General features: G+C 33.7%; 1 long non-coding RNA gene across 2 annotated transcripts in view; it reads left to right on the top strand.

Moving 5' to 3' along the window:
* The window catches only part of LOC118196382 (uncharacterized), a 610,915-nt gene extending 585,441 nt beyond the window's left edge, over positions 1-25,474 (top strand). For both annotated transcript variants that reach the window (XR_004759418.2, XR_004759417.2), the window contains exons 2-3: positions 14,538-14,712; positions 24,338-25,474. This is a non-coding gene — a long non-coding RNA (uncharacterized LOC118196382). The remainder of the gene's footprint in view (positions 1-14,537; positions 14,713-24,337) is intronic.
* Positions 25,475-27,393: the final 1,919 nt, after the last annotated feature.

The following is a 27,393-nucleotide window of genomic DNA, read 5'->3' as shown; positions in this document are numbered from 1 at the left end:
TTAGTACAAGCTGTTTGCAATAAACTGATACAATGCATTTGGGAAACTGCACCTGCTACTGCATGCCTCGGAACAATCTATGATGTTGTTTTCTGCTTGGTTAGAAGAAAACAATACCGCAATCTCAGTCATTTTGGGCGGTTAATGTTTGTTTGAATGAAAGGCTGTCTAGGGCGTTTCGGCCTTCAAAGGGTTAAACAACCATATGTTATGCACCTTACATTTCACCTGGAATAGGAATTTCACATGGAATAATATCAGAGCAAGCCCACGAAGTTCATCGTGGCAAGGAGTGCAAGATTGCGCCTGTCGTTGGGAAGAGCCTTTAGCACCATACAATTGACAGTACGACTTTGCTCAGTTCCAACCGCAATTTTGAAGAAGAGCACCCCGGGAGAACGGATTTCAGGGTCTCTACCCCTCTTTCTCTTCTCACAACCTGTCGACAGGACTTTCGGCTCTCCTTATATTTAAAGTGCCCTTTGCTGCGCGGACACTATACATTCACAAACATTCAAGCCTTCTGCGGGTTCCAAACCCGGTCCCTTCGGTACGGCAGTCAACGTCGCTTACCACTATGCCGGTTCGGAGGCTCACTAACTTAAATTTTTGCAATATAATAACATATATCAGAAAATGCCATTTTATTTCAATAAAAAGAAACGAATTTCAGCAAGAATTGCAAGAAATTAAGTACAAGAAGCATCGGTTCATCCTAATAAGATTCAATCTGTTAGTAATTTCCACTTTCGACCTAAATATCCTTCCAAATAATTTACTGTAGAAGCCAAATATATCCCAAAACATTGCTCTGTTTATTACTATCTCATTACTATTAGTTAATGCAACTTTCTCGTGGAAAATAACGTAACGTAAATTCTGATACAAGTTTGATTAACATCAACAATTAATCGATTTCTTTATTAACATGACGTCACGATAATAAACCCTTCTTCTTGGCCTTAAAAAGCATATCTGTTATGAGAACGAACGGCCTCTTGATCAATAACGTAATTTGGTGGTGGTGTACGTAAGCCCAGAATTAATGGCAGATCTCTACCACGAAGCCGTAATTAAGACGAGTTTAAGAAGGTCTAGGAGCGTTTGACGCTTCTTTTTTTTTTTTCGCCTTTTGTATGCGCGTGCGAAATTAATGGTTATTTAGGCAAGTAAATGAGTTTCATGTTGCCAGATAAGTCACTCGAAAGTGTAACAGGCGTAAGGAACCGTTATGCAAATTTATGATAAGTTATGCTTTTCTTTCATGCAAGATTATCTTTAGCAGCCATATGGAAAAGTTAAAAAAAAGTTTCAAATGTATTATTTTAGGAAGCGCATTTTGAGGTAAATTAGCTACCATTAAATTTAATACTTTACTACATTATAACGCTTCATTAAAGTAAAGAATTTTTATTAAGTTTAGGGGAATATATAGAATATCTGAAAGTATAGGTAAAACATGTGCATTCGTCATTGGGAATAAGTGACAGAAGTTCACCAAAGGACTATAAAACTAAAGTCGCTTCAGTACGTTTAGTAGTCTGTTCTGTTTCAATGCTTATGGAAACGAAATATTAAATTTTTTTTCTAAATAAATCTATGCTAATATGGAAATAAGTTAGCGTATTAAATAAGATTTTAATAACGTATGCTAGCTGCTTCGCTAATATCTAGCTATATATGTTTAACATATATACGTCTTGTTAATTAAGGGGACTCATACACCTTAAAACCCATAAGATCTTCGAATAAGTGACTGTTACATGAATTGGGATTACTTATTTATTTTAAAAGCAATTACTTCCAACTTTTTATACATGACTACATAATATAGCTGTTTTATGAAATAGTAATCAGAAAGCTTGTGTTGCTACAAATATTTTTTATAATTTATCCGCTTTGTGACAAACGTTTTCGTCATTTTTCCACCTTGCGCGCACAGTTTAAAGCATTCTGCTGCATAATTTAATTCCATATTTAATATATAGCTTTCATAACATTGGTAAACTACTGTGAACCAAAAGTTCTAAGAATTTCATGTTAAATTTTTATTTTATTTGGAGTTGAGTTTATAAAATGTATTTTATTAAAAAAATCTGTAATGCGTGCATAAAACTTTTTAATATTAAAATATTCATCATATTTTTGGTTCAGTTAGAAAATAGTGTCCATATAAGAAATTCCATCAAATTTTAAGTATGTACCATTAGCCATTTTTAAAATATCATGCGCGCAACGTGACGACAAATTTTGTCACAAAGCGGATTAAATTACAAAGATATTTGTGGCAACACAAGCCTTCTGGTTACTAGTTTCCAAAGCAGCTATATTATGTAAGCAGCTGTAAAAAGTTGGAAGTAATAGCTTTTAAAATAAATAAAATATCCCAATTCTTGCAACAGTCACATATTCGAAGATCATAAGGGGTTTAATGAGCCCCCTTAAACAGCACCTAAATTGTCCTTCTCGTAGATAAGGATGAGGTGGAAAGAAAGATGAAATAACTTCATAATTTTAAATAAAAACAGCTGTTTGGTTAAATTTTAAGTTAAACTATAATTATATATATAATAATTATTATATATATAATAAAATTAAATTTTAAGTTTAACTTACAAATTTAAGACGACACTTTTTGAATCTTAAGAAGCCAAGAAATTACTTTTAATTGTTATACACACATATGCATATCAACCATTGTTTCGCTTTATTTCATCGCAAGACTTTATTTTAATACCTGATTTTGACTATTACTTCAGGTAAAAGTTACCTTCTAGCCACACAGAAGCATTTAAAGTGGAAGTAATTAAAGTGGAAGATGCTAGTTGCATATTATTCTGGAAAATATGTATCACAGGCTTTCGAAGACATACTTTGTCTTTCAGAAATCGATCAGTTAATGTTTTTCTTTTCGAAAATTTTTCTTTCAGAAATCGATCTACAGCATTTAGTTATCTAAGTAGAGTATACTATTCATTAGCCTCTCTTTAATATTATAAAAGAACAACTTTATTAGGATTTAATAGATAATGATTTATGGCTAGTAGCTTTATTATCTGCAAAATCACCAATAATTTTCCGGATCAAATCTGCGAAATTCAGCTGAAATGCTGAAATCTTGGCCGCCCAGATAGAAAAATAGTAATTGACTCTGACTACCGTACTGAAGGGCCAGAGTTTGAATCCCGGAGAAGATCACAAATGTAAACTGTCTGTTCCTTCACAGGAAGCAGCGGTGGCCCACCTATTAGGTGCCTTGATTATAAAGTAGCTGCCTTAGTAGTGGCCAATGCCTATAACGGTTTTTGTTGCCATTGAAAACAACCAAAAAATATACTGGGATGCTACTTGTACTGATAGTAGGTAGAAGGCTGATAGAAACCCCGTTTATAATGTAACAGATGAAATGCTCACACAACTGAAGGTAATATTTGAAAATCAAACATGTACAACATATTAAAGTTAGCTAACATCACCTTAATTTATTTGAGCATTTATGCAACTTTTGGTGATATAAATGAATCTCTCAAATCAAATTATCGTATTTCTCAAAACCTGTGTAATGAAGTTTCTTAATTTAAAAGTTTAGAAGTTTTCGTAAGTTCTGTTTCATATATCCATTCCAAATCTCGATGTTCTTACAAGTTCTAAGTCAGTACTGATTTATCATGAAAGAAATGGGGAAATGTGGAACTAATTACCTATTAAAATTTCTGAAATTTGACTCCATTCAAAATGTTTCTGAGATTCATTTTGATTTATTAATAGCTGTGTAATTAATTATCTTTCACGATTCTCTTTATTTTAGGCTTTAGTTCCTATTCTGGAATATTAATGCATATTTTGATATCGGCTTGAGTCAATGAATTATTCGTAGAGCTAAATGCAAGCAAAGAACTCTTCTTTAGCTAATGAAGCCATATTTTTGTGGTATTTCTTCTTATTATTATTTTCCTACTTTAATTGTTACATTTTTACATGCATCGGCAACATGGAGATTGGTGTCGGAATACTAAAAATAAACCCTTCTTTAGCTCCTTAATAAAAATTAAACTGGAATGTTCCACTTTAGCCCAGACAAGTCGTTGCAAGATCCCCATCTTGTAATACTGATACCTGATAATGAAATTAGAATGAAAACATTTGTTTGAAACATATAAGTCACCTGTTCTGCATCTTTCTGAAAGCTTAGTGAAACTTTACGACGGGTGCAAAATTCACTGGAACCTTTGTCACATGGCCTTTGATTTCATGTGTAATCTATCTTTTAAACTTTTGAATTTAAATAGCACACTGGCTGCTTGTAGCTGGCTTTATACATGGGTCTCTCCGTAATCCGATGACACTGGTGTAATGCTTCCGTGGCACTGCAATTATTCTCGTAACGCAGCTACTTGAGATTACCACTTTGTTCATGCAAATGGTTCATTTTTCTCTTTGTCTAATGTATAAGTAATCGAGGGAACAGGAAATGATAGGTTTTGTCTGAATATCGCTCTTATTAAACAGTATTTGCTGAGGAAAACGAAAATGAGTACATTTCTTGAATGGATGATCTGCTATCTAATCAATGTATACGAATATATGAAATAAATACTAAAGCTGTTCGCACATTTTTAGACGATTTTTAGACCATTTTTAGACGATACAATTGTTGTGTTTTAAGCATTTCATTTGGTACTCCTTATTCTTCACTACCTTTCTACACCGTGATTTCCAAGACAATGCAGATTTTTTTAGTAGCGGAAAAGGTAATTTATCCCATTGCATTTGAACAGCTTTCCAAATTCCAAGGAGGATTGTTAAGTCAGCTTTTGGAACATTCCGCTTTTTAAAAGTCCAAAAGCGCAAAAATCCATGAATGATAAATCAGGAGATTTACTAGGGATATGAATGAAGGGTATGGCTCTGATACACGTTTTTTGTATCGTTTTTTTCCAGGAAATTAACTGTGGATTTTGACAAACGGCTGCTTACTTTATCTTGATGAAGTCCTAATGATTGATGCTAATCTAGGAAAAGAGAAACTACTTCATATTTGAAAACTGGGTGTAAAATATGTTCCTGACTTTAACAGAGTTGACGTTAATAGTTTTCTGCACTCTCTTTAATTTTATTTGTCGTTATATTAAAAACTAGTAACAATCATAAGTCCCTTTGAAAAACATTTTTAGATTCTTTGAACGATGTTCTAAGATTTCATTCTTCTCTTTTATGGTAATAAATGGATATCTTTTTATTGCAGTCATTTAAATATACCCACGATTCGTCTATTGTGACAACATTTTTCCATTTTTGTCCAAATAATTATTTCTCATAGACAGTTCTGCACCGCGTTCTGTTTCGTCTATTTGTCATGTATAAAGACAATGCACATTTTGCTTTTTGTTGCCTTTTTAAGTGTCAAATCAGCATTAATCACTTTGTTTACAATTAAAACTTAGCATTTTAATGATTATGCAACTGTCCTTTGACTTCGAAGGTTTTTCTTTTAAAGTTCTTACAGTTGCTTTTTTTTGTTGGATATGTATTTTGAATAATTTTTCTTTATAAAGCCAAACTTTGATGTTATTGTCTTTCTTATTGCTAAGTTATCTATCCTTGCTTAAATATCGATAACGCATGGCTTTCACAACATTTCTTAGTAATTAAATACGAATGATTTTCTTCGGGAAGAGCTCAAACATAACCTTCCGTCCATTGCTTTTTCAAAATCGCCATATTGTGTGAAAACAAAACTGGCAAATAGAAGGCGAGAACTTACACTTTCAAAAATATAGTTGCAGTTAAAAAAAATCCAAGCTAGCGAGTTTTGTATATTGCAAAGCAAAGTCGTTTAAAAAGCCTCTGTGTTACATACTTAAAAAGTACGCTGAATTTTGTAATCGATATTGCACATGTAATTAATACTGTGAAACAGGGCTACGTAATTTTAAATGTTAAGTAATTTACCTACGGGTTTAGGAAACATTATTAAAGCAAAATGAATATTTTGAATAAATTATTATTTAGATTTCATGTGCATGTATAAATAAGAGGTTGCATGGATAAATAAAAAAAATGAAATGTTTCAGATTTTAAATTACGTCCAAAGGGGCATTGTTTTAATGTTTTGTGTGTTACCTTTATTTATTAAATATCATGTTCTTTGCACTTGAAATATAAAATTCAGTTCAATAGCAATGTCGCAAAATAATTTTAAGATGAGCCTGGCTTTAGAATTTCCTATACACAGTTCCGCGCGCTGGTGATAAAAAGGTTCCCCCCCGTAGAGTGTTGGCCATTGCTCGCTTTAAAATCCTTCACTTTTTTAATCAAAAATTCGTTAAAGTTTTACAAAATATGAAATTGATAACAAAACAAATTCCAAATTTCAAATGTGGTCTTCCACATGCCTATATTCGTAGGACGATTACGTTATTCAAAATTCGATGGCTCTATGTACAGTTGTTTTATCGCAATGCGAGAAATATACACACATTTATGCAGATTTTTCATTATTTAATTTCTTTAAATATAATGCAGGACTCTTAACATTGGGTGGCAACAGTTTGAAAAGTGAAACGGACATTTATAGTGATTCAACACAAAATCGCAAAACGAAAACAATAGTCCTGCAGGGACAAAGCCTCTTTAAACTAATAAGGTTGTAAATAGTTTCGAATCATGGCAAATATTTCTCTGAAATAAAGTTTTCCCAACGTCAGGAACATTTTCTTTAAACAATATTCCATGAAAATCACTGTCCGCAGATTCTTTTAAAAAAAAATTAATATAAACATATTTTACTTTTTATGTAATTTTTGTTTTAATGCTGCTGCTCATTATGATAAATAAATTTATAAAATATCCAAGAACACTAAAGAAAATGTAAATGTGACGTCATAACTTTGTAGTTTCTGCATTTTTAAACTCGCAAAACAAAACTACGAAAAAAATTCGTTGAACCGTAAAGCTCAATGGATTTTTTCGCGTGTTGCGAAGATAATTCTGTTTTCACTTTGCCTTTTCATCCGGTATTTATTTAAGCTCCCTTTAAAAAAAAATCACTAGCTTTGCGGAATTTTAATAAAAACATGTTTGATTGTATTTAATGTTAATGGAATACTTCGTTAAAATACTTTTATTAATGAGAATGATTTTTATTTCTTAACATTAGATAAACATTTGATGTTACTCATCCGATAAAGAAGCTTATGACATTATAATTACTTGAAATAAAAACCAAATACGAGTAATTTGCAAAATAACGTTAGATATAATGCGATTATTTGCATTATTTAAAATTAAATTATATAAGTATGCCTTTAAAATCCAATGCCATTATTTAGAGGGGGAAATATATAAATATTTAGAAGAAGGAGGGTACGTAATTTGTACTACAGAAAAGGTTTCTGTAGATTAAATGAAAGAATGGTATATAAAAGTATAAGGAAATTTCGATTTCCTTAGTATTTGCTTTCGTGGTGTAAGTGGTAGCACCTCCAGCTAGCATTTAGAATATCAGAAGTTCAAATATCGAAAAGGCATAGCTGATCTGCTATGTTTCTCGCTTCAAAAAATCTAATAGTTCTACAAGTGATCACTGACTAAATCGCGGCGGACCATGAAACAGGACGGGTTAAAGCAGGAGAGATAAAGCATACGCAGTGCCGTCGTTGGGACTTGAACCCTAGACCTCTCGAATATGCGTTGAGTATGCTTCCAATTAATTACACCACAAAGGCAAAAAGGAGGAAGAAAATACCTTGCATACCTCCCCCTTTTAAATTGTGACTGGGGATGAGATGACCCAATCGCCAAATCCTGGTGGTCACGAATTACGCCCACCATATTTTTGTTTCTTTGTTCGGGTGCCACTGTTTTGAAGCAGGAGAGGTGAAAAATGCGCAGTATCCTCGCCGGAACCCTGGACTTCTCGTATACGCGTCGAGTATGCTTCCAATTTCACCACGAAGGAATATGGAAAGAAGGGAGAAAGTAAATCATTAAGCTGTAGACCAACGGTAATTAATGTAGTTTTGATTATCACAATACTAAGAAACTCAAATTTGAAAAAAAAATTTAATTAAGTACATTAATGTTCGGATTTATTCAATTATCTGTTTAACCGACATACCGCACAAAATAACTTACGATAATATTAATTATTTTTAACGTTATTATTAATGCACTATATATATTTTAATTCAAAATGTATTAGCCACACTACTAGTAAGACACAAATTTGTAAACTTTTGTGTATAATCACAATGATTGATAACTAACTGAACTAGACAGCTTAATATGTTGATAAAAAAGGAACATCGGTTTAAAGCGGAACTTGACTGTACTTAGTTTTCCTTTAAAACTTTAGTTACTCAATTTTCAAAATAATCAAACAGTTCCTTCAGATTATACATCCATTTTCCAAAGCAAGCAAAAACCTTTTCCTTGCTTATCTACCCGTTTCTTGTGCTTTGTATTACCGTCATCAATGTTCTCATAACCTTTCTCTCAGTAAGAGCCTTTAATGTCGGATAAAACCAGAAATAATTTGACGTCAATCGCGAAAACAGAGTGACGCTTCAAAGAGTTTGATTCCAAACCTCCAATACACAACATTTTCTCGGGTATGATTCTTAGGAGCAATAAATCTATTGTGTGAAAAATGCATTGAGGTCTGATGAGGTGATTGTGCTTAAAAGGATGAGTTCTCAAAGGAAGAATAATTGAGGGCCTTAATTACTTTTGTAAAATTAAATAGATGGATGATTTTGCACCTAAGCCAACATAAGGATATTTTTTACAGTTCTTAAGTGAAATCATCAGGCAAAAATCTACATCATAATAATACGCAGACTAATTATTAAGTTATATCTATTCGTAACATATATTTGTATAAACACCCAGTTTTAAAACTTCTGAGGTTTTTTGCTATATATAGCAATACAGCCTGCAGGCTATAACGTGAAGACAGCTTCACGACAAAGCGCTTAAGTACTGTTCCTGATTTGGTCGATCGCTCTCAAGCTAATCTCCTCTGAACTCAAAACTCTATTCTCCCCGTACAGGCAGGGTATAGCCTACATTTTAGAATATTCCCGGCAAAAACCGCTAAGAATGCGCTCTAGGATTTTCTCGCTCCGTCTATGATATATCTCTAATTTTGTTACCTCATATGGCCAAATGGGCCATTTCACGCCAAAGCCAGTAACTCTGAACAAACATACCTGTCACTTTCTGGCAACCCCAAGCTTGCCGTTTAGTTATTTTACCGCATTTCGCAGCAATATATATATATATTTGTAATAATAAAATTCCATAATCAAGAATACACTTAAAATTCTAACTGTATGTTCTTTTCATTTTTAATGCCGACGTTCTCTTATTTGAAAGTACGTGGAATTAAATCCACAGCCCCGTAGTCAAGTTGGTTTTCCCGCCTTTTCTACGTGTACAGTTTTAGAATGTTCTGGAAATATTTAAAGCGAACTGGATTGGCTGACGAGGCTGACGTCATTTCTTTGAAGCTCTGCCTTTCCAGAGGCTATAAAAGGACTCGCAAAAGAATATCGGGGCTTTTCCTTAAATGTCACGATGCAGTAAACTTCATACAAAAAGTTATTAGTAATTCTTTTTAATTACTCCAGATATCTGATTTTGTAACTGCTATTTCTCCTGAATAATAATAAATGGATCCTGTTTTTTTTTAAACTTATCGTCTGCTAATTTAAGCTACGACTAAAGCTGGTACATCATATATATATATAGATAGATATAGATATAGATATATATACATAGACGAAATACCACTGATTTATCACGAGATCTCCGAAATTATACATCAGAGTGACTTGAAATTTTGCATAGTTACTCATTCCACGATGTCGACGCGCACTAAGAACGAATTTTACGTAAATCCTGTCCAAAATAGATTTTTGTTATACAATAGGAGTTTCTCATACATTTGGTTTACAAATCCAAGTTCAGAATTTTCTTTTATTGTTGCCAAAACTAGCTATATACAATGTTGCCAATGAATGCATTTTCTTTTAAAATTATTAAATTGGTAAATAACTTCGTCTATCCTATGAATACAAACAACATTTAAATGATAAGATTAATAACAACATTTATATTTAACTGTTATTATAAGTTTCATGAAAATAAATGTTATTATTAAGAGAAATAAATTATTGTGATGAAAAATAAAAATGTTGTTGTTATTTATGAAAATTGCCATACATAAAAAATCAAGCACATATAATTATAATTGATTAAAAATTTGGTACTTTTCCGTTTTGCCGGCGCAGGCGATAAATTCGCCAATAATGGTACAACTGACCCAAACGTAATATCCTCGCTGGTAACATTTTACGCCTCTTTTTCAAAACAATTCGCAGCCATTTCTTATCAGATTGATTGTTTCTTTCAATACTGGCATATAACTACATAGAAGTTTTACCAGATAGTTCAATTTTATGCCCTAAGTCCATTCGCGATAATTAAGTCCATTAGGATGCAATCGCACCGCTCATCCGAAGGCGAAAATATAGAAAAGGCAAAGTCAAGGATTTAATTCATCCATTCTTAAGGAGAATGCACTAGCGAAGTAAAGCACTGCGATTTTACATAATTTCTGAGTAAGCTATTTGTACGAATTGAAATTATTCTTGTATTTAAACTTGTACTTCAAATTAAGATTTAACTTAAAAAATTAATGTTAAAAAGAATTACTGAGAGAATTAGATTTTTGTAGCGTATTTTAAGTGTGATGAGATCACTTGGGGTCACGTGATATGAACAGGCAAATCAGGATGTTGAGACATAAAAACATGGTAATTCTTAAATTAATGTCTTTTTACAAATTTATTGTCTTTATTTATTGGCTTTTTACAAAATTTGGTACTATTCTGTTTTGAGGGCCGTAAAACAATTGCAGCGAAAATGTATGCGCAAAAGCGCCAAATCTAGCAAACGCGGCCATTTAACAGCGCGCCAAATCTAGCGTACGCGTTGATTTCAGATCGCGTAAGTTTATATAGTTCTATATTTCTTAAGACGCCATTGAAATAATACTTTTTTTATACTATTTTTTAAATACTTTTTTTTATTTTAAATCCTTTTTTGATATCCTATGGATTTGACAACTAATTGCCCATGACGAAAAGTCGGCAATAGAATTTTGGGTAAAGCGCAGAATCATCCACTGCTTGATTCGTTTTTAAGAACTGCACATACTCGGTATCCTTGTGCACATCGACCTATTTTCACTTAAAAAAAAAATTCTAGAATTGCACAAAAATGGCACTGCGCACACCCTTGACATTATCTATGTACACATCGACCTATTTTCACTTAAAGAGTAAAGGAAAATTGACAAAAATCCAATTGTTTTTACCCTTGTAAAAAGCGGCGAACAAATAAGTGAGCGATTCTGCACTTTACCGAGAATATTTTCAAAGAAAAGGCATCATTCATTATAGAAAATTACGTTTGAACAACCAACGAGATGAAATTATGCTATAGCGATAAGTCGGTAGCGAAATAGCGATGCAGGCATCCATTCAGTTATGTTTAGGAATTTTTATATAAATTATAATAATGATCTGAAATAGTTATTTACTCTTATGCTTCCACTCAGTCATGGTTAGCCTTTTTCATATAAATTATAATAATAAAAAGTGTTATATGAAATTAACATTTCATGTAAATTAAAACATCAATCTTAGATAGTTATTTACTATTATACTTTCTTTCTTGCCGCAATTATTAGGGTTGCCGCAATTATTTTTGCCAGCATTGGTATCAACAATAGTTTACGGCCCTCGAAACCGAATAGTACCCAAAATTTTAAGCGATATTAAAATGCTTATGCGTTCAAAATAAAAAAATTTTAGAACTAACATTTGTTAACATTTTTTTATGTGTATAATGTTTGTTGTCGCCAAAAAAGTCTGCTTGGCGAGATCTGCGCCAGCTAAACGGAAAAGTACCAAAAATTTGATAACAAAGATAATAACATTTATTTTCATGAAACTTATAACAGTTAAATATATATAAACCTTAGTTTTATATTGGCAAATTTTTCGTGGTGTAGGAGTACTCGGAATCCCAACACGTTAAGTAAAGGGGACGCATCCCAATACTCAGTACCTCATGGTTGATGTTGAAATCTGTACATATGACAGATTCACTGACTTACACTATATTCCCCGACTTTAAAAAGTTTACATTAATTATGTTCGGAATTACACATTTCGTCCATATAAGAAGTCTAGGTTTACATTCAAATAGTTAGTGTGCCCAGCAAAGCGGGCGGGTATCAGCTAGTATACATATATATATATATATATATATATATATGATGTATATGATGTAAACACACAGAAAGGGAGAGAACAAAACTAGGATTTTTGTTAATCTTTTCAACTATTAATATTAATGTGAATAAAATAGAAAAAGTAAGGAGTTCAATCAACTCAATAATTCTAAGCTGCCTGTTAACAAAAAAGCAAACAATCAGCAAAAAACAGGAAACCAACCCTGCAAATAGAATAGAATTAAATCACAAGCAAAACATTTAATTAACTTGATAATTCTTTTTGTATCTTTTTAAGGAGCAGAGAAGAGCGGAGCCGGTTTTCTGAGTTATACTTAGATGAATTGCCCAACTAAAAACAAAAACGGATTCAATATTGAGAATTAATTTTATTTAAGTTTTTTAAAGCTAAATTCCAAATTCAAATATGAATTATAATTAAAATAACAAGTATGTAAACTATTACTAATTCAGAAGTCAAACAACAAAAATCAGCGTTAATTTACAAAATTTTCACAGGACTAGTTTCGATGGTTTTACCGAACCATCATCTTCAGCTGCAAAACCGCAAAATATTTTGCGGTTTTGCAGCTGAAGATGATGGTTCGGTAAAACCATCGAAACTAGTCCTGTGAAAATTTTGTAAATTAACGCTGATTTTTGTTGTTTGACTTCTGAATTAGTATTTATTCGGCGTGTTATTGTGTCTTAATTATGTAAACTATTTTTTGACTTTGAGTTCATCAGATTATAATTTATCCTGTTGCGACTTACCAATAAATATACTTTACATTTTACAACTATATTTAAAAAATACGAATAATTCCAGTAATTATTCCAAACAGTAAATTTTTTTTCAATCGTGAAGAAAAGAATTATACAAAATTTTTGTTATATGGCGCATGTCAACATGGAGGAATGCAGTGTAAGAACGATAGCTTCATGCTAATTTTGAATATGCAAAAAGCGTTTAAGCTGTTTACCATTAATGAGTTCAATATTCTTTTTCTTTATTTTCTACATAATATATCTGTATAAAAATTTTATATAATTATATATATATATATATATATATCACAATTACAAAACAATTCTTTTCAAAACAAAACACAAACATGCCTAGTCATTTTCGCGCATAAAGCTGCAGAAAAATTATCATTTAAGACATAAAGTAAGTATAATAGCTAAAATTAGAACTAAATTAGAACTAAAATTTCACAAAGACCAGAAATTGAAATTCATAATTAATAAATTTCGAATAAACGTATAAATGGAACAGTTAATTTTAAAATATTAAAAATGTTAAACATGTGAAATTTTAGTTCTAAATTTCTTACTATATATATTAATTTAGAAGTCAAACAACAAAAATCAGCGTTATATTTTCAAATTTTCACAGATATTCCTGTGAAAATTTGAAAATATAACCCTCATTTTTTGTTGTTTGACTTCTAAATTAAGATTTGTTGGGCGTGTTATTGTATCTTAATATATATAAATGTAAGATATAACAAAATATAATAGCTGTTCTTAAAAAATAACTGTCGACCTCAAAATTGACATTCTAAATTTGGTGATCTTCCCCTGGGATGTAAAGTATAACAAAATATAATAGCTGTTCTTAAAAAATAACTGGCGACCTCAAAATTGACTAAATTCTAAATTTGGTGATCTCCCCCTGGGTTCATCTTTTCTCACAGGTTCCAGATTTTTCTATGTTACGTAACGTTTTAATGCAGATGCCTCTCGTCCAATGAAATTAATTGTAAACCAAAACTCTGAACTGAAACTTTACCCCTTCCCAACCTTCTTCCTCTGAAGCAGTATGACACTCTCCCCTTTTTGGCATAAGCTCTCCTGCTGGCAAGACCCTTTACATCCATGCTGCTGCCGCTTACTTGCTTAAAAGGACGTCGTACTTCAAAATGCAACTTGTATTCCAATATAATTAGGAAACATCTCGTCTGCAAAAGAATGGTTTGTTATTCGTAAAAAAATAAAGATTGTAATTGAAGATCCATTGTGTTAAATTGTGTCATTGCTTTTCTACTCAGGCACCTTCAAGCCACTACGGTATTCTCAGCCATCTAAGCAATGTCGGAAGCTGTTAAAGTCTCAATGTCTTCATCTACGCATTTTAAAAATCATTACGTATATATATAAGTGCTTGTATGTAATGAAAATCAGTATAAATAAGCATGTTATTAATCCTCGTGAACTGTCTTTTTTTCAGATATTTCATTAAATAATTGTTAGCGGGACCAAGATGTCAGTGGTGAATATTATTTCTTCTTCCTGACCTCCAGCATCAATGGAGCAGCACCACCCCTCTGCTGGGGTACCTAGGGGTGCAGGGGCTACGCAAGTCAGACGAGAACTTAGCTTGGACTCGCAATGCCAAAGTTCAGGTATGATTTTGTTACATGTAATTCTGTCTTCGCTAATACAGTATTAAATACGAGAATCGTCAAGAGAGTTTCGGCAGTACTCTATCCATATTGGATGTAAATGTAAAGACATAAAATATTTAAATGATGATCACGTAAAATTTGCAGTTTTGCATGCGATAAAAATTTATGATTCATGCTTTAATACCTTTTTGCAAAATTGCATGGTTGAAATCAAGTATAATCTAATTATTTTATTACACTTTGCTTGAACTTTTGGTGGGTTCAGGAAGTTTGAACGAAAAGACAAAGTATCCGTTACAGCCATTATCTTAGAGAACGATTATTGTAAGCAGTTTGTACCTATTATCATTTGCAAACAAAATGGATTCAAGTGAAAGATTTTCAACTGATGTTCCAAGTTCTGTTTTAGACTATGAACATTTCAGTAATAATCGCGATACACTGAACTAAGACCAATTAAATATAATATATTTTTTTAACCAGCGAAGAAACATTTTATACTTAAGGCAAATGAAACAGTTAAATTCATACCATGCATTGCTTTTCTGCTTATTCCTAATTCAAATGTTTAAAGATCTCAAATAAGTGAGAAAGAAGTTTCAGTTTGATATTCACTCCTCAGTTCGAGATGTTCGTGCAAAAGTCATTACATGTGTTTGAAATTTTCAAAATTTAAATTAAGCTGTTAAAAGGCGTTAACTATTCTGTTTAAAGTAAATATATGGAGTGACATCCTTCCGGAATTCTTGTTGCAGCTTAAATTGAATGAACAAATTTTCTACCATTCGGCCCGCTGCCGCACTTTTAGCAGAAGCACTTGACATTCTTTGATCAAAAGCAGCTTTTTTTCACACCATAGCCATATTTTTTGCAGCCTTTCTAAGCTTCTGTCTCCTTTGTACTCGTTTATTGTAATATTTATGCGAAGGTAACTGTTTTGGGGCAATTCAAACTATGCAAAATGATAGAACGTCCATTCTGTGACAAGTGTCGTTCTACCAAGGTTTTCAGAAATGTTACGAGCGTTACAGCAAATGTCTGTGTTTCAGGGGCGAAAATTCGGAAATCCGGTAATCATTTTTACATGTCAAATGAAAGCATTTTACCAGTTTTTTCTACAACTGTTTTGAGAGTAAAAGTGAATGGATATGATATATTGTAAGGATTATGTTAATATTCTTAACAGTTAAATTTTTCGTTCCTTTCCTGTCTTCCTGAATTCCAACTTACAACTTCCGACCAGAACGTAGATTTAGAAACGCGTTTGGATGCAAATTGAGGAGACGTATTTAACCGCGAAGTTCTACTGTCTTCGTCAGAGAGAACCAGTGATTGTGGCTAGCACGCGTCCCCCTTGTTAGGCTATCCTTTCTTAAGCTATTATTACCCTCGGCCGTACTTTAGGCCCTTGATAGCTTCGCCGTTATTCAGCTTTAAGGGCCCAACTCGATTAGAATCTTGATACCTTCGTCTATATCTGTTTAGTTAAGATTAGTTAAGTTTAGTTCTTAGTTTCCTAAGTTCAAGACCGAGTGACGGCTTTATTGTAAACTTCCAAGACGGAGTTATGTTAAACTTTATTGAAATAATAAAGGGTAATTTCACCCTTCTTTTGTGTCGTCTCTATGTTACGAACCCAAGCGATTATTCGCTTACCAGTTCTTAAGATTCTTCAACCTTAACTGTAACTTAAAAGTACACAGTACAGAATCTTACAATATAAAAACGTGGTCCTGCACCAAACGTAAGTAAAATAATGGCAAATATTGAAATAAGTGCCTAGAAACATTAAGTTGACTGAACTTTCAAGCATAAGATGAGGATCATTGTAATTCTGTCATATAGTATTCTATTTATTTGATTTCAATTATCCATTGTAGACATGCAGCTAAATACCCTGGTATGGTTCTTGAGTTTAAAGGTCTCAGTTTTGAAGTGAAAAAACGAATTAATGTTTTCCTGAATGGGTGACACTCAAGAGATTTCAAACCAGATGTAGATAATCTGAGAACAGATTCAAAATATTTTCTTCATCTCCATTTTGCTTTGATGCACTCACTAATCCGCAAAGCTCTGTGAAAGAATCCAAATTCCGATAATTTTTGTTCAACCTGTTGCGGAAGTATCCAGAATAATGTAAATTAAACGAAGAAAGAAATGTTTTTGATTGCAAATTTGCAATATTTTTCTAAATAACAAAAGACGCATACAGCGAAAATCTTCTTGACAACATTTTCCACAGTATTTTGATAATTGTTTTAACGAATGGAAATATGTTGAACGACTCAAACGTAGTTAACACAGAAATGAAGCACCAGGAACAGCAAATTCCTTTTTCAGTCTAATTTACAGGAACGGTAAAACATTCTCATTTTCTCTTTGCTCAAAGAATATTCAATTAGTTTCATTGAAATTTATTTTGCAACCTGGAAAAGTATCCTCTCATCACCCGTTAGGCTCATAAATATTCAATTAGCGTTAATATTACCTTAATAAAATTTCGATGAAAATATTTGAATATTCATAGGTCTAAAGAAAGGTGAGAAATTTTATCATACAATTTACTTACTAATTAGTTTATGCTACGCTGTTTTCTTCAAGCCCCTATTATTATTAGTATTCATATTTCCAAATGAAAAAAAAAACATTTTGAATTGTTTGGATTTATCCAGAAAGCAGACTGAAACATAGATAAGAAGATACAGAAGTAGAAAAATTAAGATAGGATAAACCGGATCCTATCTTTCTTATTTTATCTGCATCCAGTGAGAAAAAGATAGACGACGTAGACGAGAAAATATGTTACTTGAATTGGTAAAATCTTATACAACTATTATTGACTTAAATCGATAAGATACGGAAAATTCTATTGTATTCTTAAAAAAAGAAACGGACTCATTAAATTTTTATTTGCGTATTTAAAGAGAAGAAAATATTAGATTTGTACAAATGTTTCAGACAATCAGAAATGACGAATTTGCAGATTGATTAATAAACTGCCGACGATTGGATTTATGTACATGATTTTAAAAAGCTCTGTTTCATTTTTCATTAAAACAAATATCAGTTTACTGCACAAAATATTTTTAAAAAATCTGAAATCTTTCAGATATTATATTACGCCCAAACGAGCTTTTCTTTTTCATTTACAGCACATTTGCGTTTTGAGAGCCTTTAGGTTAACGCCACTTTGAACTAAAACTATTTAAAAACAGCATATCCTCAGAATTTGTTATAGACATCTTGCGTGATGGAGATAAAAATATTTTATTCCCTACAGTGTTGCCACTGCTCTATTTGAACTTGTAAAGTTTTTAACTACAAAATCGTTAAAGGTTTAGAAAATATCGGAAATTTGCGTAGAACTTCCGTACTGGGTGAACTATTGTGACGGAAAATAAGGACAATAAAATTTTAACGAATTAATATAAATATTCAAAACTTAGAATGTCACCCAAAGTATTAGAAACCTGTCTTCCCTTAGTAGAGCATTTTGCAAAGAAACCTTAACACATAGAAAATAGCAAAAGCAATGTATAATCAGTCAGTTCAATGCTTGAGATTTGAACCAAGGCTTGTCGCAATGTTAAGCAGTTGTTGACTCTTTATGAACGTATAAAATTTATACATAGATTTCATAGTGATCGGAATAAATTTTTGTTGAAGAATCCGTAATATACGAAGGTTGGAACTTTAATAGGGGCAACTATTTATTTACAAGGAATACAAAAGTGATTCATGTCACCATGTCTTACAGCACTTCAATATAGTCGCCAGCATTGTGTACAACCCGTTTCCGACGATGTGGAAGTCGCAGAATACCTGTAGCAGCGCCTGTTTTGTTGATAGTTTGAATGGACCGGTCTACTGCCGCAAGAATCTCAGGAACAGTTTAGAAGCGAGTGCCACGAAGTGTTTCCTTCATCTTAGGAATTAAGTCATAGTCACAAGGGCTTAGATCTGGGGAGTATGGTGGATGGTAAAGCACTTCCCAGCCCCATCGCTTGAACAAATCAGTCACAGCCTGAGCTGCATGCAGCCGAGCATTGTCATGCAAAATGAGAGGAGCGGTCTGCAGAAAGTGTCGCCGTTTTTTTCTGCATGCAGCCGAGCATTGTCATGCAAAATGAGAGGAGCGTTCTGCAGAAAGTGTCGCCGTTTTTTTCTCAAAGCTGGTCGGAGATTGTGCTCCAAAAATGAGCAGTAATACTGCGCAGTGACGGTCTGCTGTGGGGGAACGGTATGCGTTAGGATGACACCATCACAGTCGTACACGAGAATCACCATAACTTTCACATTGCTGGGGTTCTGACGAAATTTCGAACGTCGTGGTGACACGTCATGATGCCATTCGTTTGATCGGCGTTTCAGTTCTGGCTGGTACGATCGGGCCCAAGTCTCATCCAGCGTAATGATACGGCGTAAAAAAGCATCTCCTTCGCGCTCCAGGTGGGTTCAGGCAGCATCATATCGTAGCCATTTCTGCATTTCCGTCAATTGATGTGGAACCCGTCGTGAAGCAATTTTTCTTATGGACAGGCGTTCCTTCAGACTGTGCAGCACAGTCGTATGCGCTAATCCTGTTTGTCCGACCAGCTGACGAACCGTTTGGCGGCGATCACAACAGCTTGCACGTCTGCATCGCTGACACTCGGACGACCTGCCCGCAGCATGTCTGCCACGTTTTGGGGTCCTTCATTGAATGCTTTCACCCATCTTGCTACGGTTCTGTAAGGCAATGCAGATTCCCCGAAAGCCTCTTGAAGCCCTTGATGACACTGTCGTGCTGTACGACCTCTGGCAAATTCAATTTTTGTCCAACATCGTTGTTCTTGTTTTGAAAACATCCTGACAACACTTACTTTAGACCGCGAGCTAATACAAGGATTCGTTCTTCGCGTCACTCCGCATGCGCGTGACGTAGGCAGGACGAGTTTTTTTGCTGAGAGGTAAGGTAGGTATGTAGTTTACATGTGGTATACGCGATATTCTTTGGTTTTGTTCCGTAGCGTTTTTTCAGCTGTGTTGCCACTTTTAAAGTTCCAACCCTCCTATAATATACAAGACTATGAAGCTTGGCTGCTTTATATAAGATTAGTATGTTTGTTTGCTATGGTGGGTGACAGCAAATATGTGACTGGAACGGTGAAAATGCTTTGGTGGCTGAGGGTATAGTATACATACGATCGCAAAGATGTTATGTAGAAAACTGTAATTACCATTTGAAATAAAATAAATCAAATTAAAATTATTTAAATTTAACTTAAATAATGATTAAGAACTATTTCGTATAGTGGTTAGCACATCCATATCAATGTACTAAATACAAGTGAATTTAACTTAAAATATTCGAACACCACATCAGTGGAACTTCGGGTTAAATACCATGTTAATTGGTTTAACATTCACTTATTTTTTTCATTTAAAAAATACGAAAAGTGGAATATTTTTTAAGCTATCCAAAATAACTTCTAAATTAAACACAATAATTTAAAGGAAATATTAAGCATAAAAACAACACACGTAAAGCATGGAAACAACACATGTAAAGTGATATACCAGCAGGTACTATTAAGCTCATGAGCTCGTTAAACACCTAAAGCACTGATAGTGCAAAATGTCTGCAGTGGAAATTTAAGAGCACGGATAATTATACTGATCTCAGGGACGCTGGAGATATAGAACTGTCGCCCCCTTTTTTTTGCCCAGTGTACATGTACTACATGTACAAAAAAGGCGGCAGTTCTATATTTCGCATTCTACTGGACCGATTCACGAAATTCAAATTGCCTTTTCCATGTTTCTAAAGCGCGACTTAAGATATATATTATATTTATGTATAGCATTGTTCTAACATTGATATTTCGACAAAAAATCAGACTTTTTTTTTTAAATAACATACCAGTTATTTTCCATATCTCGAGTCTACGACTCAAATTATGCCTAGATATTAAAATTTGGTTTCAGTTTGAGCCAAGAATGGCGCATTTGGTTTCAGTTTGAGCCAAGAATAATTGGCGAACTTCTTGATTTTTAGCAACTTTTTTTTTCTTTTCCTTTTTTACATTGTCCACGACCGGAAAAAAGTCATCGCTCAGAGTTTCAAATAATTTAAAAAAAGTCCGTAAAGCACATTTTCGTTATTATCGCTTAGAATAAAAAACCCAAATTTTAAAAACGCGCCTAAATGTAAATTCACGCATACCATAGGAAATTTTGAATAAAAAACTAATTTTTTGCAGGTATGCTTAGAAATACATCTACTTTAAGACGATGGCAAAAAGTTTCTAAGTTATAATTCATAATCGTTTTCGAAAAATATATAAAAAATCATTTAAGAATACAAATTTTAAAAATAAATCGTAAAAAATGGGCGAATTTTATTTGGAATGAATCTAAATTTCGAAATATGAAAGGGTGAATTATATAAGTTTAATAAAAAAATAGATAATAAATATATATCAAATTCAATTAATACTGAGGAGCTAACATTTTGAGAGCTAATTTTTTAAAATCTACCCGGGCGAATTTTGCAAAACACAATTTGGCGTAATTTGAGCAGTAGAATCGAAATGTGGAAAACATTCGGCATGTCATTTCAGAAAATGTCTGATTTTGTGTCAAAATACCTATAACAGAACAATGACATATGCAAATGTAATGCATATCCTGTGTCGCGCTTTCGAGACACGGAAAAGGCAAGTTGAATTTTGTCAATTGGCCAAGTAGAACGGGAGATATAGAACTCACCCCCGTTTTTTTTTTCCGCAGTGTACATGCCGCTACTTAGTAGAGTAACTCCAATACGCTAACGAGGCAATCGAATCCCTGTTCTAGGAGGTTCTGCATTCATTAGATGGAAACACGCATTCTTCCCTTCCCAAAAGAGGAATACCTTTAAAATCGTTCTTTCTCATTCTCTTTACTTCTAGAATGTTTTCTGCTTAAGCTATGAGAAAGTATTATATATGTTATTTGCTTTTGCAAAAATATGTAAACAGAAACAAATTTTTCCAATTAAAATTCGAATAAATAATAATATAAAATACACTTATAATTACACTCATGTCCATAAATTAAGGATAATTCGGAGTCACGCGGAAATCGAACTCTAAAATAAATGTATCACCTGTAAAATCACTACACACATCTTCAAGAATCATATGCAAATTTCAGGATGTAACCAGATGACACCGATGATACGTCGCAATGACGAGAGTGTAAGAGAGTGATATATAAGGAATACAGGCAAAGAAGTAAAATTGTTCGCAAGCGCTTTATAAGCATTTCAGTGCAATAACCGAATAGTTATGACACAAAGGACGCATTTGGATGATTTTTTACGTGATAGAATTATCGGCCGTCTGGAATGTGGGCGTACTCAGCTGGAAGTATCAGACGAACATCGAATTTCCCAGAGTATCATCTCCAAGCTTTGACAACGATTCCAAGATGATGGTAATGTGAGTAGACGTTACAACACAGGTCGCCCCAGAGTTACAACGCCGAATGAGGACCGGTATTTGGCAGTTACTGCCAAAAGAAACAGGCGGAGCACAGCCTCAGGCCTGTCTCGTTAGCTCTCTTCAGCCACTGGTACGACAATTTCAAGGCAGACCGTGTACAGACGCTTAGAGCAGATTGCTCTATATGCTCGTAGACCTGTCAGATGCGTTCCACTTACTGAAACTCACTGACGCCTGCGGTTAGCCTGGAGTAGAGAACATGCATTGTGAACACCGCAACAGTGGGCTTGTGTGATGTTTTCCGACGAGTCCAGGTTTAGGTTGCAGTCGGACTTCCATACGGAGAGCTCCAGGTACCCGATACCACCAAGAAAACATCATTGAACGACACCGTTGCGGTGGTGCAGGAGTGCTCGTTTGGGGTGGAATTATTCTGGGTTCCAGAACTGATATGCATGTTCAAATTGGAACCATGACAAGCCAAATCTATCGGAACGTCATTCTGGGAAAACATATACGTTTGCTTTGGGGCGCACAATTTGTGTTTATGGATGACAACGCCCGTCCTCACCGTGCAAACATCGTAAGCGAATGCCTTCAATCGGAGGATATCACCCGTATGGACTGACCAGCATTCTCACCGGACTTGAATCCAGTAGAGCACGTGTGGGACATGCTTAGCCGACGAGGTGCAGCCCGCCAACCTCCTCCTACATGTCTACCGGAATTTCGGAGAGCATTGCTTTTTGAGTGGTGTAATATCCCCCCAAGATCAGATCGATAATTTGATACTCAGCATGCCTAGGCGTTGAACGGACTGTATTGCATCGTCTGGGAGACATACAATGTATTACCAATCATACCAACCATGTAATATTGGTTTTTTGTAAACATGTGTTTTTTGTAATTTGCTCCAGGAAGAAAAATCGGTAATTTTTTTAATAATATCAAACATATAGCATCTTTTTTGCTCTTTACCTTTTGTTTAATAAATAAGCTTTACAAATAAGTCAAATTTGTTTTGCTTCTAAATCTTCCATTGCCTGACTTTGCATTATCCTTAATTTATAGACATGAGTGTAATAAAATGACATAACGGATGGTTAAATCCATGGCTGTTGGTGAATAATAGATATACAGCACCACTAAGCGAAGAAAACGATCATATTTCACTGTTAGTTTTATTTTCAGTATTTAAAAAATTAACGTTTTAAAGCATAAATTATGCTGAGAATTTAAATTATCTGTAATAACTATCAAAATACGTTTTTTTTACCAAAACATTTTCTTTAGTGAAGCAAATTATTTTCAAAATAACGACTTCATATTTTCCAAAGCAATCAGGAATTTAATGCACAAAATATAATAATCAGAATTTCAAAAAACGATATTACATTACCCACCCCTATTAATTAGAACGTTTTACAGCATCAAATATGAAATATGTTCTTGTTCAAACTATGCTTTAAAACCAAGATGTGTATATTCATGGTATTATAAATAAGAAATAATGCGCCAGAACTGTAAGTAAATGTGTATTTAATGGTAAGACTTCTTTGATGTAACAAAATCTTGGACGTGTTTAAGAAATTTACAACTCAGCTTTGCTCGAAGAAAGGCAATAAATAACAAAATACTTCTTCTTCTCCAATGAAATGTTAGAAAACGCTATCTGAACGAAATTTTGGAAAATATCAAACTATGAAGCGGAACTGATTACCAAAGTTTCAAAATTTTTATACCCTGCATGCTCTTTCGTCGGTGGTTTCGTCGTATTTCATACCTTTTCTGGTTTCAGTCGATAAGAACGGAAATATCGTCTGCCACTTTAAAATGTGGAACACATGCGATTGATTTCGTTTCTGTGTCATATTTTTATGTAGAGAAGTTCTGATTCTGTTTATCGTCTTCAGTTTCGTTTTATCTTACGCGAATTTCTTTATTTTTTAGCATTTAACTGTTTATGTAGCATGCTTGTGTGTATTAGCAAATACCTAATTGTCTTATATTTATTTTTGTCTATTTTTATGTTATTAATTATTTATAGTTCCTTGCATTTTGTTATTTTATGTTTTTTCTTTTTTAGTTCTTTTACGTTCCTTATAATTGTTGTTTTATTTAATTTATTTTAAATAAATTTGCTAAATTCTGTGCAGATAACTGTTGGAAATTTGTAACAAGCTCCAGTAGGAACTTGGGTATCGTCTACTGAAATCCAGCGTGTTTTGACAGCAAATTCTGTGACCAAGTTGGCAACACTGAAGACTTTTTGGGATGCTCCAGGAGCAGGTTCGGATGACGTACGAACATTCTGAGAAATTTAACCAGAAAATTCCAGAAATCTCCTTCCTAAAAAGCTAGGTGCAGTGATGTAAAGTCCGACAAGGATTAGAAAATAGTTTAGTTCTGAACTCAAAAGTTGTTTCACTATAAAATGTTTACTGTGAGCATTTCGTAAACCTTAACATAATATAGCTTTAGCAGTTCTGTATTTTTTAAATTTGACATGAGAAATATTCCACAGCACATAATTCTGTATTTTTGCAACACTACGTATCGTTTCAATAAAAATGTTGGCTGTTTTAGAACTGCGGGACAGTTTTTAGAACTGTTTAACTAGTTTCTTTATTCTTACCAGATGTTACTGCTTTCGAGATTCAAGAGAACACGACGTGAATTGCCAGTTTCCTAGTACTATAATGAAACAAATCAATCACAGCAACATATTAATTTACAAAGTTTATTTTATTCATAAGCAGGATAAGGGCCCACCAGCGGCCGAGCGGTAAAGACGCTAAACACTGGTAGTTCGGTCCGAGGTTCGAATCCCGCGAACGAGCTGGCTGCATGGGAGTTTTCGTAGTTTTCCCCAAGTGTAACGTGTATACGAGTCAGTTTCCCTTAGAAATTCCTCCACGAAGGCATCCCTCCCTTTAGGCAGATAGCCCTCGTGTGATTTGGCATAATTGAATAATCCAATCCAATCCAAAAGCAGGTAAATATCCAAGTACACATGGCAATTCATTTTTTAATTTTAGACTTACTGTAAATATAACTGCAGACATTTTAAATTATGCATCTAATTTCTCATACCATCGACCAGTTTTACATGAGATCATTTTGAAGGAATAAATGTAATAAATAGAAAATATATTTGTATTGTGACAGCTCATGTGTCATTTCATCCTCACATTTCCGTTGGTAATCAATCCTACGCATTAAACAGCAGCGCCTCTTTAAATCAAAAAAAAAAAAAAAAAAAAAAAAAAAAAGAAAAGAAAAGAAAAAAGAAAGACCTACTATCATTTTTTGTAAATTATTGCTTGATTCTCTGCATAACATCACCATCTTTATCCAGCCATAATTTGTTGTCATTGCGTACCAATCAGCAAAATCATTTACTACGCTACTGAAGCCTCAATTCCGCAACGCAGACTTTTTAGAACAACTCTCAAGGCTGAACCTGGCCTCTGGGTGCTCGTCAAACCTAACGCCTCGGAGACCAATAAGGTAGAGAGATCTCTGATGGTCTAAACCACGACCATCCGGGAATGCATAGGCTTCCCTGTATAGAAACCGGGTTAGAGTTATTGTGCCTCCAGATAGTAAAATACTGAGCTACAGTAAATTACTAAGCCGGAGTATTCAACCACAGGGGATGTTGTCAATGGGTATATCTTACTTTGTCACTTAAATTATTTTGCTTTCTCAATTACTTTTGTCATCTAATATCGTCTTATTGTATGGCGAAAGCAAAGAGCAAAGCAAGTAATTTACTTGCAATGCAAATTTGCTTCTAAACTTGGCACCGAATGGTACTCGTTTAAGCGTTTTAGCAAAAATTTGCTATTTACGTATGCTTTGGAGTTATTGCTCTAAGGCGGTGCTTTTTGTATGATATTACGAGCGTCGATAAGGTGAAAAAAAGGGTTTCTTGCACCGCCATTTGATGACACAGGATGTGGCTAATTCACCTATTTCAGACGATCGTGATAAATTTCCATCTCTGATGCCGAATTGGCTGGAGGTTATCTTCGAAGATTACCTTGAACTAACTGATTCAAGAATAGTTCTGCTGCTTTTAGATTGGTGGTTAGCATTTCTGCCGATGACTTTGTTTTCTTCAGGTCTTTTAAAATAAAATAAAATATTTGTTTTATCTTTTATCATGCTTATTCAGTTTATGTCAGTTGAGCTGTCTTCATTTGAGTTTTCTGTTGAATTTTCTAGTATTTTACTGTATTTCCTTCTATTTTGTGTGGAAGTGATATCGCTTCTGAATTTTTCGATAGTTCAGGAACGTTTTCTTTTATTTTCAAGATTTGATTTAATTTTTTTTTTTTTTGCTCAGTCTTTATTGGAGGTTTTTGACAAATTATTTTTGTATTCTGTCAACCACGATAGCTGCTGACATTAAGTTCGTTCCAGAAACACAAACAGATTTCTCCTTTTGGCTTAAGGCATTCGGCACTCCCCTGTGTGAGTTTTACCGCAGATCACACAACGTATGATATTGAAGGGCAGATGTTGTCTGTGGCCGAACCTCAGGAATTTATATCAGTGAGTCTATATCCTCTTCATATTTTTCGATATGTACATTAATACACATAATATTTGTTCACCTTAAAATGGATAGACCAACTTCGTTTTTGTCCAGTTCAAAGAAATGTATGGGGAAGTTTCTCAATACTGTGTTCGCCTTTCTCGTACACTTCTTCATTTATAGAACTAGAAAATTTCGTTTTGCTAAATCATCTTTTATTGTTTTCTTTAGGAGCTGTTTTGGAGATGATCCTTTTAATATTCATTTAATACGTGTGAAAAGCTATGTTCATCGTTATTAGCTTTATCTGAAATCGGATGAAGTATTCACGACTCTGTGCAGGAACATATATGGAATATAGTTTTACTTCTATTTCACAGTTTATCCTGCGCGTAACTAAACCATAAAACTTAACTAAAAGCGCTGATCCAAGTAAAGACCAGTAAATATCAGTATGTGTAATCATAAACGGGGGAAATTTTTTCTTTGCTGCTTCAAAAGGTTTTCATCTCATTACTTTCGTCTCATAGTTGAATGACAAAAATCTATTTTGCTGTGAAAATTCCATCTGTTCGTGACTGAAAATTCTGGCAGATTTTCTGGGGAGAGTTCCATTGTGCCACATTCTTTGCAATTTCATCTTGGTTATGTTCATTCATTTCAACCTGT

The sequence above is a fragment of the Stegodyphus dumicola genome, chromosome 2 (genome assembly GCF_044657685.1).
Source record: "Stegodyphus dumicola isolate Sdum_Otavi_A_Nest chromosome 2, ASM4465768v1".
In the NCBI taxonomy this organism is placed as follows: domain Eukaryota; kingdom Metazoa; phylum Arthropoda; class Arachnida; order Araneae; family Eresidae; genus Stegodyphus; species Stegodyphus dumicola.
The sequence above is the reverse complement of the archived record's forward strand: the minus strand, read 5'-3'. Positions and strand labels throughout refer to the sequence as shown.